General features: G+C 44.2%; 1 long non-coding RNA gene across 2 annotated transcripts in view; it reads right to left on the bottom strand.

Annotated features, from left to right (window-relative positions):
• Positions 1-3978: 3978 nt before the first annotated feature.
• The window catches only part of LOC120958680 (uncharacterized), a 36116-nt gene continuing 25212 nt past the window's right edge, over positions 3979-14882 (bottom strand). The window contains exons 2-7 of one of the 2 annotated variants that reach the window (XR_007452585.1): positions 9410-9518; positions 9197-9339; positions 4889-5174; positions 4585-4763; positions 4268-4512; positions 3979-4180 (exon numbers count right to left, since the gene is read on the bottom strand). This is a non-coding gene — a long non-coding RNA (uncharacterized LOC120958680). Of the gene's footprint in view, positions 4181-4267; positions 4518-4584; positions 4764-4888; positions 5175-9196; positions 9340-9409; positions 9519-14882 lie in introns of both variants that reach the window. The other variant, XR_005752066.2, reaches the window with a different exon arrangement.

The following is a 14882-nucleotide window of genomic DNA, read 5'->3' on the forward strand; positions in this document are numbered from 1 at the left end:
GCGTAATGGTTTATGGATCCGCCAACCGATTGCTGTGCCAGTGCCATGATCCTCGAACCATAACATCGTGTGTTTTTGCTGCTCTCGTCGGCCGCGCGTATCGATTTCATATTTCATTTAATAAACTTTAATTCTCATCCCAAACCACCATTCTTATGAATTGTTTATGAAGGTGTATTCGAATAATATCGCCCAACAAGATGGGCAAATGGGCAAAGTGAAATTTTCCAAAACCAAACAAGCTAATCCCCCCACTCCCCGTCGGCCGTTCCGTTCTCAGCGATCGACAGCGTGGAAATGTGTTTTTCTAATGTAATTAAAATTTCCTCCATCTCTGCCCGCTGACTATAGCAGCTCCTTACCATCTTAGAGTCAATTATCGCGTCTATTTAACAACCAACAAAAAAACGGGAAAGGAAGCAGCTCCGTAACCAAAGGAACGAAACAAAAAAAAACATGGTTTAAATCATTTTAATTGTGTCAAACCTGTCCGCACCACGGTGAGGTTGCCGGTGCCTTCCGAAGACGATCGTGCGCGAGATCATCTCGCCCTCGGGGGCCAATATTTATGATCAACCTGCAAACACCCATGACTAATGCACCTGTTGAAAGCAAATTTTATGTCTTTTTTATGATAACGCAGCCCTTTTGGACAGTGGAAGGAGGAACGGAGCAGAGAGCGAGAGAGAAAGGGAGAGATCCGAACGGCAATTAACCAAACAGGAAAGCTGGGAAGGTAATAAGTCAAACCTCCGTGAATAAGCATCTTTCGATGGGCTGTTTTTTGGTCTCTTCTGCTTCGTTCCCTGTGACACTTTTCTTTCCAGCAAGCGGAAGACTCAAACCAACAAAAAAAAGTAGGCAAAATGGTCAACACATAAAGCGATAAGCATCGAAAGGCAGAGAGCGCACCGCTGTCTTGCATCCGATTTCCATTTCGTGATGGCTTTTCCCGCGATGGGGATGAGGTGTTGAGCAATGAATTACCACTTGTCAGTCAGTGGACGAGCGCCACTGGCAACCGTTGTTCCCTTTTGCTCTCTCTCTCACACACTCAGACAGTAATGGGTCATGGATCAGGACAAGGGAGCAGCGAACCCCGGTCCCGGACAGCGCAAAGTGATGTAATAAGTTTTACGATCATCAGTTTTGGAATTTATGAATATCCAGCTCGACCAGGCGAGAGCCCAAGTGATTCTGCCATGCGGTGTGTGTGTACGTGTCTATTTCTATTAATTAACGCAACCGTTCACAAACACTTAGGCGGGCGAGCTGGGGCGAGCTAAGAGGTTACGTTAAAATGTAACAAGCTAACACATTAGAATAAGTACCGGACTCATGAGCACCGTTTCTAATTTTGCTACAAGCTGTTGGGAAGCATTTGGACGAAGCTTGCCTACTGTGGGGACCGATCGTGAGCAACGGGAGAGCAGAAAAATATGTTTTTATTGTTTTATTATGCAGCCTCGATCGAATTTTAATACACAAAAAAACAACAGAAATTTCAGAAAAGAAATGTACCTCCTCCTCCTCCTCGGGGGCTGCTGCATTAATATTAATTATCTTAACGATCAGTGGTGGTGCCCCCCAAAAGTTACAGTGCAAGATCACATTCGATGTGGCGTTTCTATGGTAACACGAAGCACCGCACGAACTACAGCCGCACATCGCTCTCAAACAAGGTGCGCTTAATGCAAAGGGGGTGTTAATGTGCAGCACAGGGGAGAAACGGCGTGTGTCCTCCTTCCGCAGACTTTGGGAAGGATTCCTCACTCACGAAACTTTCCTTCCATAGAGAGGAAGATCATTTCGTAAGCAAGGCTGGCTGTCCCGGTTTGATGGACTCGGAGGCAACACAGCGCACTTGTTTTACAACCCAACCCAACCCTGCCCGAAAGATTCCACATAAATCACGGTGAATTATTAGTTCCACGGGGCACGGAACAGTACATGGAGCAGCACACCATATTCATCGAGTGTGGTGATTATTCACCAGAAAAAGCTATCATAATTACCCTCTCGAGCAGGGTGTACCGATATTGTTCAGCACCTACCAGCAACAACGACCCCGGGGTACTGGACGCACTGGACCGTACCGAGTTCAATTCGCGAGCGATCCCTTGTTGAATAAAGATCACAACGGCAGCAGTGTGTGTGTTTGCCAAAAAAACACAACCAAGCAGCTACAAGGGACAATAAAACTAATGGTTTTCGTTTTAAGACCATCCTTATCCAACCAAAGAGGACGCAAGAGACAGGCAGAGAGAGAGAGTGAAAGAGTGATCACCACGGGACGGTAAAGTTTCACGAAGCCTATAGGCCCGGTTTAAAGTGTTTCGCGGTTTAATTGACGATTTATTAAATAATTAATAGGAGCAAAATGAAAACATCACACGCGTATGCGAGGAAATGGTTTCTTCCTTTCTACTTCCGACGGCTGCTTCCGTTATCCCACTACAAAGTGCTGTTTTGTTAACCAAACGTGACGCGTGTATTAGCACCCTTTGGCGCCTACTGTCAGGCCTGTTTCGATGCGATCGCTTACTTGCAATCGTATTCAGCGATCCAGCAAAGACCTATCAGGCGGACATTCGATCAACACGACCATTTACCTTTGGCGCCTATTTACATTATCAGACGATTAGAAACGTCTAAAAACAGTGCAGCTCATTCTACCGTGGCCAAATATCTTGAACTGCTCTTCATTTTCTCTTCCCTTTCCCCCTTTCCGCTCTTTCTTCTCTTGCTATCTTCTCTCCGGTTCATGTTGATCACACGATCGACCAAAAATCCAGAAGCGACACATAAATTAATTCCTAATGAGCAATAACAATAAGGCCGGTGAAATTTTTATGTTTCATCATAGCCCACGTGGCCTGCTGGTCCTCTCTCGCCGCCGCGTGCGTGTGAATATGATACTTCCTCCTTCCTTCTTACTCATCCACTCCCCTTGGCTTCGCCTACCCATCAACTGCTTTTTCGCCTCTTTTTGCGCGCATTTTGCTCTGCCGCGCATTGCACGCAGAACAGTGATCGCGCGATCGTACGCGCGAGCGCACCAAAAATGCGTTCGCGTTTTGGTAGGAATTATAATTTTATTACAACTGCTTCCTACCACCCAAACCGCCCTGGCCTCTTCTCTCAGCTTTAAATACAAAAAAAAAGGTTCAACGAATCCTCCACCAAGCAGTCCACCAGTCCAAGCCGGTCAATTCTTGGTTGGGCAGATTTTCTAATTTTTCATTCCCTAACGGACGTGATTACGTGTTGGCCTCAGTTTTGCGCAAGCATAAATTGGCCACTGACCGGTGGCCGGTGGATGACAGCAATAAATCACGCTTCCTGCACGACCGGTGCACCGTATAATTAAAGCCGATGGTCGAGCTCGAGCCCCAAAAATTTAATTACATACCAATGAGATGAGATCATTCGCCGCGTATGTATGCTGTATGGAGAGACAAAAAAACAGCCTCAAACATTCGTTTTTAAAACATGATAAGCGTATTCAGTTTGGTGTCTCAAAACGATTGCCTAGTTTTGCTTTTTTGTGTGTCTGATGTTCCAAAGCTTTGGACCAATATTTCCATTTCCTACGCCTTAGTTAATGTCCCTGGTTAGATGCGTCTCAACCCTCTTAGGACAGGCTTGTAAGGCTTGTACGGCCTGTGGCCTCATTAGCATCAGGTGAGCTCGATGTCCGATACGACGACAAATCGTTTCAACATTCGAATTTTGGGTTTGCACATTTGCACCAATGGAAATCGAATTGGAATTGAAAAAAAACCAGCCTGCAAACCGATCGATCGATCGATATTTTCCCTTGCCTTTTAGTTTATCGATCCGCTTTTTTGTGCGCCTGAATTTATGCATTGCGATTTGAATTTTAAATTCAGCTACACAAATAAACGTCACGGGAAACGGCATGGCCATCTGATGCATGCATTTATCCTGGCGTTCTGGGCGTCTTTTTTTAGTATTGCCTTCCTCCATCAGCCTCGACTGTTTAAACGTGATTGTTTTAAATTTTCCACTCACTCTCTCACTCACTCACAATTCAAAAGCTTTTAACAAACCCCAACAATTAGCAGACTCTCGCCGCCGTCGCCTCGGAAACGTTTTCTGTGTTCAAAGGCCAGCTCCCACGGGACACGCTCCGCTCTTCGAGGACAGTGGCGTCGACCTGAAAAATGAAAAGTAGCACACAGTATGAACCCGGCTTGCACTCAACCTCCACCCCCGATAAAGGCCGATCTGAATATTCATTTACCTAAACGCGTTACATTACGTGCAGGAGGAGCTGCCTAATTGAATCTTCCAATCCAACCAACGGGTGAACTGCAGCAACGAGAAGGCTCTCTCAATGGCCGATTGCTCTTAGGGTTTCACGACCTGCACAGGTTCCATTAGTACAGTGCCATCAAGTACAGCTCGATTCAGCTTCAGCTTCAGCGGCCCAAAAATCGGCTCTTCTTCAGTGGATGGCTTTTCCTTTTATTCCCCGACGCACTCTGCCTGTGCTGGAGAATTTTCATAATTTCAATTAAATATGTAATGACATGTAAAGTAAATTAGTGCAATATTTACCCAAATATAATAAAAAGCGGTGGAGGAAAGAATGATCGTGGAAAGAAACGGACATGCTGCTGCTGATAATGATGCACCGGGGCCGTGTTTGCCGAGCGCAACGACGATGACCCCTAACGATGGATGATCCGGTGGTTCAACCCCACACGATAAACCCGGGTCCCCGGGTTGACCCTTTCCTGTAGCCAAAACGCAACAAACAGCACAGGGGTGAAATCGTTTGATTAATTCAATGTAAATAGCAAGATAAGTTTAATAGCCTTTAATGTTAGCATGAAACCTCATAAACAAATGCTTTTCTCACCTCTCTTACCTTACCGCCTCGTACCCGAGCGGGGGGACAGGGGTTCCAAAATCATCTTTTTGGCGCATTTTCCCCGGTGGCCAGTTATTTTTTGGCAGTGGAAAACTTTACGGTTCGCGCACGATCCTCTCCACGGTGCAAAGTGTTTCCGAGCTGTCGATGGATTTTTCAATCCTTTTTCTTTATTGCGTGCAGGCAGGTTGAAGCGCGATCGTCAGCGCGATCGTGACCATCATCATCATCATAATCATCATTATGAGGGTTGTGTGTGTGTGTTGAGTGCTTGCTGTGTGGACAGTAAAATTTTGTGACTATTAAAACAAGGGGATTAAAAACACGCACGGTATTAAAGTATGCATGCAATAAAGTTTTTATTTCGATGATTCAACCAGAGCCATTTTCACCGCTCCACGTTGGCTTTTAATTGTGGTTGGAGTGTTTGCAGAGTGGCTGTGGTATAAGCGGCCATGCGGACTCGTTTACGGGAAGGATAATGACGGATTAGAAGCTGTGTAGCGATGTGTTGGCCAATGGATTTCGTTTTTATTTCTTTTTACCTCCCCAAACTCTCTGCCCGCTTCTTTTTTTAATTTTGGGTGAGAAAGAGGCTATGAAAACGTTTATGTTTCCCCACACTCGGTGGCTGCGACATGGGTTGAGGTGGAAATAAATTTTTCCAAACATTTATTCCATCCTCCCATTTCTAAGCGGAGAAAACTATTAAAAACGGGCCGTAAAACCTTTGTGCCAAAATGTGCTTTTTGCCCTTCGAAACAGGAACGAAAGCAAATGCCAATTATGTTGAATGTATCATGCCATGTATCTGGTGTAACATACGTTGAAGCAAACGTGTCGTGTTTTGGGCCGTTGCACGTCGCCTCAGACGCTTGTGACAAATGTAGACGAACGTCGTCACCATCACTTCACACGGCTTGTTTGTCGACGGACTTTGCTTATCGATTGCTTGCCAATCAATGCGCGCGCAACTCGCACAAGGTTTCCGTGTTTATTGAGCGGAATAATTCATTTTACTGCTCACTGCTCATTACAAGCACCAAATGCCCATTCCATTCCAAACCCCCCTCCCCCACACCAAAGTAAACGAAGCACAAAGCCCCATTCTAATCATATAAAATAATTAGCGACCAACGGTTGGGGGATGTTTTGTTTACACCAGGCGGTTTTATTATCACTGACAATCGATGGTCCAATGATTGGACACAATCGATCTACGAAGGCTGATAACAAACTATCACGGTCACGTAGGGTGCGTACTGTGGGATGGGAAGACGGCGAAAGGGGTTTATAGTACACGATAGCAAAAAATATGAAATTAAATCCTCATTTGTGCAAACGCACTGCCGCTTGCGTAAATAGTACTGTTGCGTCGTATGCCAGGCCTGTGTTTGCATTGCATTTCAGGTAGATTGAGTTGCATTTAATGTTGTCCTTCCCCTTCCAACCAGCGGTATTATGACAGCCCGTGGAGCTAATCAGGTAGTGGAGTGTCGATGGGGCGCGTTGATATGAATATTTATTTAGCGCCCTAACCGCCTGACGACGACGACGACGTGCAAATGACGTGAAATCTATATTATTACGCTAGTAATTATGATGATCACTTGCTTGGCAACCGAGTCGCCAGGCGCGCGCGCGCGCGTGTGTCACATTTTGAACCAGTTTTCATTGCGCCAGCTCCGCCTAACGGCTTGCGCTAAACGCACTGCGCAAGCAAACAAGGAACGCAAGGGCTGTGTTAACGGTACATAAATTAATTAAGTCTTTCCTTCCTCGCTCTCTCCCTCTCTCTGCTTCCATTGCTTAAGAAATCACGGATACGGACGGTGACACACCTTGCCATGCCAGGGGAATGGGGGGGGGGGGGGTTGGAAAAACGCGGCAACATATTCAAAAAAGTCCTGTTGGCATTCCACGCGCATCAACAAAGTAGGCGAATGGATTTCTTTTGAATTGCATAAACATCGTGCGCTACTAAGTGCCGGAAGAGAAAGAGAAACACAGATGCTTTGATTTCAAAATGGCGTCCGAAGACACGGCAGAGCATAAGTAGTGCAAACTGTTTTACTATTCATTTTCCACCAAGCGGTGAAACGAATGGAAGCGTTTATTATCGTCGCATCGATCAGCCAGCTCTCGATGGAATGTGAGCCAGATACGCACACACACACACATTCATTATGAAAACAACCAACCCGGGAGCTCGGTGGAAGGAAATTATCGCCCGTTTATGCCAACCACCACCACACAACGAACGTCCGTGTGTTGCACATCGAGAGATTCAAAATCGCTCGGAAGACGAACCTCTGCTGGGCCTTATTTTTTAAAGCATGTCTAGGAAGCGCTAGAAAGAAATTGGCTCAACGAGACGATTGCATATTCAACAGTAGGCGGCGTCTAATCATAAATTCAAATCATGCATTTCTTTGCTTGCTCCAAAACTCAAGCCAACCCATCGATGAGACCGGTTGCTATGCGCGGCCGGTTAGCTTGGCTGGAAAGAACGGCCGCCATTGAAGCAACCGCACCGGTTGATTAAATTTGTGTGTGTGTGTCTCTTTCTCTCTTTCGATTTAGTGGTTTAATAAATCGTTCGTAAGTAAAAGCTTATAAATATGGCCCAGTCAAACAGGCCACGCCAAGCAACCAATCGAATAAAAACCCGAAGCAAATAAGCCTCCTCAACCGCGGTTCGAACTCATTACCGCTAATTAAAAGATTATTAAAAGTCAAAAAAAAACGAGACGCACACAAAGGCGCACTTATACGCATACGCAAGTGCGGGGGGGGAGGCGATGCGCAAGTGGGAAAGAGTGTCCATCACCATATTTTCTACCTGTTTTCTTTAGTTTTGGTTGCCCTCCTCCCGATCCGTGTAATTATCTGATGGAAATCTAATCTAATTACAACCGTCCCATTATCGCCTTCGAAACAACCACTTACTGGCAGCTACTACTACTAGCCTACAACTACTGTTGCCCGTTGTCTATTCTCATCAAATGGGAAGACTGTGTATCTTCTCTAATAGTGATTCTCTTCCAGTTCTTCACGTGCCGGGGGAAAAACTCCTTCACGCCCTCGACAAAGGGGAATGGACAGGAAAAAAAAACAATGTTAAAAAATCCCCCCACACCTGCGAACTGTTGCTGTCAGTTCCTTCCGTACGTATATCGAATATTTATTTATTCCAGTTCACTATCGTCTTGTTATATTTTTATGGGTTATTAATTTGTGACTATTTTGTCTCTTTCTTTTCGCTTCGTTTTGCCGCCCTTCTCGTTGCCCACTCATATTCCTTTTGCTTGAGTTTGGGTGTTTCTTTTTCGGAAGTTCCACTTGTTAATTTTTATCCCCACTTGGCTGTATAGGCCACTCCCGAGGTACACCCGCGGTACGGGGTAAGGAAACTTTGTCTAAGAATGTTAACGATAGGCACATTAATTTTTTGTGTTTTGGCTTTTTTCGGGAAAATTGAAGCCAATGCAGACCAGCACGATTTCCCATTCCATAACTTAGCCTTCCTCCATCTTCACTCCCCCCCCCCCCCCCCCGACCCCACCCCCTAGTTTGGCAGGTACAACAGCTTTTCATATTTCATGTACCGGTGGCGTCCAATCACGGGCCTGTGCGTGTGTTAATTTGGAAAAATGGTAATACACACTAACACAGCTTGGCACGTTTGTAAATTATCCCGTTTTTTTGTCGAGGCTTTTGCTTACTAAAAAGCGTGCAATGGACGTGTTTTACGCTTTATTTTCGGGGGTTTGCAGTTGAAATTAATTAGTGCCCCAAGACGCTTTCCTTTCCTGTTCGCGGGAGGAACGGTTGTGTTAAGAGGACGATACATATGCCCGCGTGAAAAAGCTATTCAAATTCACGGCACAACTACACCACTCGTCACACACACACACACACAAAAGACCTTAACAACGTTCACACCTTCACCCTTCAAAAGTGCCCTTTTGCAGTACATTGCAGGCCCGCGGTTTCCCCGGGCGTGGGCGTAATGTGTTGGAAAATTCATGCCAGAATAATGAAACATCACAGCGAAATTATTAGTAAACAACAGCATGTTTAACGCTTCCGTATATGCGTGTGCTTGGGGACCCGGAAAAAGGTAGATGAAGGGCGTGTACACTTTAGCTATCTCATCAGATCCATCCGAGCCCGTCCGGAGTAATGGCTCGATCCACCATTCAACCCGTCCGCACCACATATAATGCGGCCTTTGTTGCTTTTTATCATTTCAGTTTAATGACGGAGCTGGTGTGGTGTAACAGTAACGCTCACCATGTTTTATTTTCCTCTTTCAACCACTTTAGAAAGTGGTATCATTTCGTCAATCCCGGCAGGGAGGGCTGTGCAGCGATGAAGATGACAGTACAGCATGTTCGTTGATTTTTCCTCCGAACCGAAGTTGTTTGGGACGAAATCTAAAAATGGATGTCAATATGTAAGAACGTGAGTTTTCAATTAGCGATAAGACGGCTAGCGGATACTTACATGCTCTCCCCCGGTAGGCCTGAGGGATCTGTCGTAGTACAGTCGTTCGTGCTTGTATCGGCATATCGGTCCATGGGATGTCCATCGTGTGCCAAAAATATCATCATCGCTGCAAAAGACACGATACAAGATTGTGAGTGGAAGTTGGCAAAGATTCAAGTGGATGAATTAAAATAGATTGGATGATACAATTTTGTTGTTGGGAGATCAATCTATGAGGGTTATATGCAACAACGGTCTTCCGAGAGTCTAGCTTATCGCGGAAAAAATAAATAATTTTGGTTATTGTGTTTAATTTTTGTAATCTTCGTTTCCCTCCACTATTCTAAAGGTTACTATTGTATCAGATATGTAATAAGTTGTACTAAAGCAGCTGGTTAAGCCAGCGCGGCGGACGAGTGTAGACAAAATAATACTAATCTTCTTCTTCTTTGGCACAACAACCGCTGTCGGTCAAGGCCTGCCTGTACTCACTAGTGAAGTGAGCTTGGCTTTCAGTGACTTATTGATCCCCCCATAACAGGATAGTCAGTCCTACGTATGGGGGCACTATTCGAGGCTTGAACCCATAACGGGCATGTTGTTAAGTCGTACGAGTAGATGACTTTGCTACGAGACCGGCCGTAAAAAAATACTAATAGTAATACTAATAAAACAAATAAAAAACGTAAAAATAATAATAATAATTCTAATGCTAATAATAATAATAATAATAATAATAATAATAATAATAATAATAATAATAATAATAATAATAATAATAATAAAATAATAATAATAATGATAATAATAATAACAATAATAATAATAATAATTGTAATACTGATAATAATAATAATACTAATAAAGCAAATAAAAAAAATTAAAATAATAATAATAATACTAATAATAATACTAATAATAATAATAATAATATTAAAATAAATACTAATAATATAAATAAACAAATTAAAAATAATAATCATTATAATCATACTCATAACACACAGGAGTATGTTTCAGTTAGAAGCGATATAAGCCTCAATGAAATTAAAATAACTGAACAGTAAGATGAAAATAAGAAATTGTGCAAATAATCACATCATAAAAGGATAAATTGTATTTCTCTTTAATAGCCCCCTCTCGCCAATACATTTACAGTGAATGGTCCCTCGGGAAGGAATTGAAACACAACACACTGTCTACACTGTCTCAAACAACAACCCCCAACAAAATCGCCCCAAAAAAATAGATGCATATTTGTCATTGTACGTTCTCACTCCCACCGACGCGGAATTACCTCCCTCCAAAATATTCCCCCTTCATCATCCAAAACAGATAATTTTCCAACATCTTAACTACACTGCACTACACCCTCCCACACGGGCAAGGATGGAAGCTAATAGCAACACCCAGCACCGAGTTTCTTGATTAGCCGAAAAGAAAGTCAGACGGGGACACCGAAACGGTGCAGGCAGGATGAAACTTTCTGTCTGTACGTAACTTCCTAGCCAGCCCAGCCCAACGACTAAACATTGGATATGAAGACGAAAGTTTTGAGCAACCTTTCTACTTGGCGGCAAACGGTATCAATGGGCCATCAGTCGGGCAAGGATATGGTGGGTTTCTGTTCCTGTACGTAGCAGGATGATATATGCGATGGATGTCTCAATTACCGTACCGATACCGATGTGCTTCCCCGTCTGCGTCTGTCTGTGCTGTGGCCATACACAGACACACATGCACACCCCCAATTTCGGAACCGTAAAGCAATCGAGGACGACATTGGTTGCTCATTTTCACCCCCCTTGTCCATCCCCAAACCCTCCGCGCGCCGCGAAGAGGCTGGTCAGAACAGTGGCCAGATAATTTCACGCTTCGCTGGACGGGTTCTTCGGGATGTGATGCCCAAAGACACACACACCGGACACCGGTGTACGCGGCAAAAAGGCGGCCGTGTATGTTTGTGTCTGTCCCGAGAGTGCAAAACTGGACAAACTTTCTGATTTATAGAATGGTTCATTAAAATGATTTAATGAGCGATGCCGACCGACCAACCACCAAAAGAAAAAAAAAGAGAAGAACCGGAACGGTTAGGTACGGTTTGGCATACAAAATACGTTGCGGATTCCGGGCGGCACCAAAACGAGGGACTGCCATTAGTTCCAGACGCGCTCGCGCGAGGTAGTAAGATGGTGGCCCAATCGAGTCCCTCGGTTCCGTCCCAGAACGCGGGCACACAGGATGTTCTGTTTCTGGTAAGAAGGGAATTAAATATTCACCAGCGCACGTACTGGTTGCTGGTCGGCGTACACGTTTAATTATAGTGAACAGAGTCTGTGTGTCTTTTCCGGGCCCGTGAGAGGTTCACGGAGGAATTTTGGGGAGCGAAAAGGAAGATTACACACAGATCGAACGTTTTACTGTCTTATTAAAGATGGGGGCGCTTGATTGAAGCAGTTCAAACACATTCTTTGCATTTAACACTCGCTTCAAATCCCCCCCCCCCCCCGAAAAAAAGAGGAACCATTTTCCAAACCCCAATCACATTGCGACTTCAATAAGGAAAACTGGCCGGTTGGTGCAAAAATTGCACTTCCTGTTTCCGTCTCCAGTTCCAGGGTTCGGTGGTTGCAAAGCTGCAAATGATGATCGAGATTGGTGCACACAGCGTTAATACACTCCCCCCGTTTTTCTCCAATAGACACGAAGACGTTTCGCTTCATTTCCGGTTAGGATGGAAGCGCAGAAAAAACACTCACACACACACACACCAACGTGGAGCTACACAGTATGCATTGGTTTTATATTTTACTATGCTAGCTGCCACCACCATGGCAACGGAGTGAAAATTGACTGCTGCTACACATCCGGCCGTGAGAGCTTAGGAATGAAAGGACGGCAGCGTGATTTCGATTTTGTTTTCTATTACTGGCCGTTTTTTTGTCCAGGGTAAAAGGCTGGTTGCAAAATTTTATCATTTTTTTTATGGTCGGTTGCTGTTGGAAGATCTTTAAACAGTTCTTGAAGGAATAAGGTATGGAGGGGCTGTAGAGTGTCTCTTTGCCGTTTGGAGTAGGAAATTTTGGTCATCGCTTGGGAATTCGTTTAAAATGATATTAATGGGACCTGCAGCTGTTTGCATTATATAGCAATTTTCGAGCAGCTATCTAAGTAGGTAGAATATACAGGTGGGCTTATACCATGGTGTATGAATTTAGAAGGCTGATTTTTATCGCTTCTGCTTCTGAATGAAGATTTTAATAGTGTTTTGTGTATTCGTCAAGCCTCCAGAAAGCTTGTTTGAACAAAGGTTTTCACCCGTTCAGTCAAAAAGTGATCTTCAAATTTGATTATAAAAAACATGCTATGAAACCAACTGGACTACATACACTTTGATTCTGGATTCCATCAACAGATCTCTTTAATGCATCTTGGGATGAATGTAAACACCACCTTCCCAGTCAGACAGCCTTCTGTTAATTTACCCATTCGAGCAGTTTTGACAGATCCTATTCCTCCTTTATTTTATCTTTATTTTTTTCGGCCAAATTGTTAATAAATAACATGAAATGTATTACATTACACTGCTAATTTACCATTAAATTACTCTTAAATTACCGGTAATTTAACGGTACGATAGCAGTAAATTAAGTCCGATTTGTCTGACTGAGTTGTTTTTGCCATTTTTCAAGCAGGTACTCGAATCTAATTCTAGCTTTGAGGCTAGAATTATCAAGCCTGAAAATTGCAGGCTAGTTTTATGTGTGGTTTTGTATGGAGTGTTTACATGATTTCAGCCTCCAACTGTCAAACTCCATACAAAAAGCTGACTAGAATCGTGAAGGACCCCCAATGTTGGCTTTGTATGTATATTTTTAGTATTTAAAGCAAGAGTATAATTATCAAGTGAAGAAAACCCAATTAAATATATCAATAATCTTTAAACTACCTTTAACGTTTCCTGTCTACCTCTCTTTACTCTAAAATTCTTCCACAAAAACTCCCATTTACGCGGCCCGATGACTATGTAACTCGAAACTCGTAACAGCGTTCCTCAACAAGGAAAGCCAGCACCAAATTTAGCACTGTCACGACCCCTTCAAGAAAAAATAAACCTTAAACCACAATTTTCGGACACGATTACCGCAGACCATCGGCCCTCCCGAAGATGAGATGGAAAAAGGCCGTTCAATAATGCCCCCGTGTCGTCCAAGCAAACTCACACACACACACACACACACCGCATCTCCGGGGAAAATTTTATACGGTACGGTGACCGACGACACACGGCGGGAAAAGTAAACGAGGACAAGTTGACACACGGACACACCGCAATGGCGCGTACCGGGCCACATAGAATATACATTAAGATTATTAATGGACGGCGCGCATCTCGGACGATCATTTTTCAAACCAACACTCAACACACACACACATGGCTCACTTTCACACGCCGGACACACATATTCAAATAATTCAGCCGGTGCAAAGTGACAAAAAAACATTGTGCCGAAACACGGTGGTCCAGAAAGTGATCAGTGCGTGACATCATCTCTCACTCTCGATTTGTCATCTGTTGGGTGAAAATGCCTGCCAGCAGCTGCCTAAGATGCAACCGGGTGCAAACAGACAAAAACACAAAAATACGATCACAAAATTTCATCATCAGGGACAGCTTAAAAAATCATTTTCCCTAATGATTATTGTGATTACCGTTCGTGCCCTGTGGACCCATTTTTTTTTCTCGGACAATCTCCATTATGAGATGCACCGTCAAATGGTCAAACACAGAGGTGGTGGAGTGGTTCTCTGCCAAAGATTTTCCGTATAATTTAGTCATTTTTCTTCCATTTCCCCCCCTTCGACACGCTTCCGTTGTCCGCTTCCTTCTTGACAGTGTTTCCATAAAAAAGGGAGCAGTAACCAAAAAAACACAACCCAGGAAAATCGCCACTGCTGCGAAAAGCCGAACAGCGCACAAAGGAGGGCGAACGACGCCCGAAAAACGAACAACGCAGGAGTGCGAAAATCTTCCGTAACATGTTTTGACACGGCCTTGGCACCCTTCACGGGGCCGGCCACCACTCCATTGATAATACACTTTTTATGACGCGCGATTATTCACGGCTTTTATACCGGCACGGATAGAGCAGGCCCGCTATGATTGATTAGATAATGCTCGAAGGTGCTTGTGCCTAGCCCCCCGGTTACTTGGATGCTTCGCCGCTGCTTCAAGCAGTAACTTTCTCTGCATAACTTGTTCAATTGCAAAGCACCAAAGCACGGGTCAATCTACACGGACTATCGGACAGTGGGCCTGATTGCAGATTTTTTTTATAACAATCACGCACACGAAATTTCATACATCTTCGCCCCGGCGTAAGGCGTAAGTGAATTAGCGCTGTCAAAAGCGTTTTTCATCATTCAATGCTTCTACGGCGGAGTCAATCGTGGGGAAGCAAAAGCCCCAGCCCACCGTAAATCTGTAATC

The sequence above is a fragment of the Anopheles coluzzii genome, chromosome 3 (assembly GCF_943734685.1).
Source record: "Anopheles coluzzii chromosome 3, AcolN3, whole genome shotgun sequence".
In the NCBI taxonomy this organism is placed as follows: Eukaryota; Metazoa; Arthropoda; class Insecta; order Diptera; family Culicidae; genus Anopheles; species Anopheles coluzzii.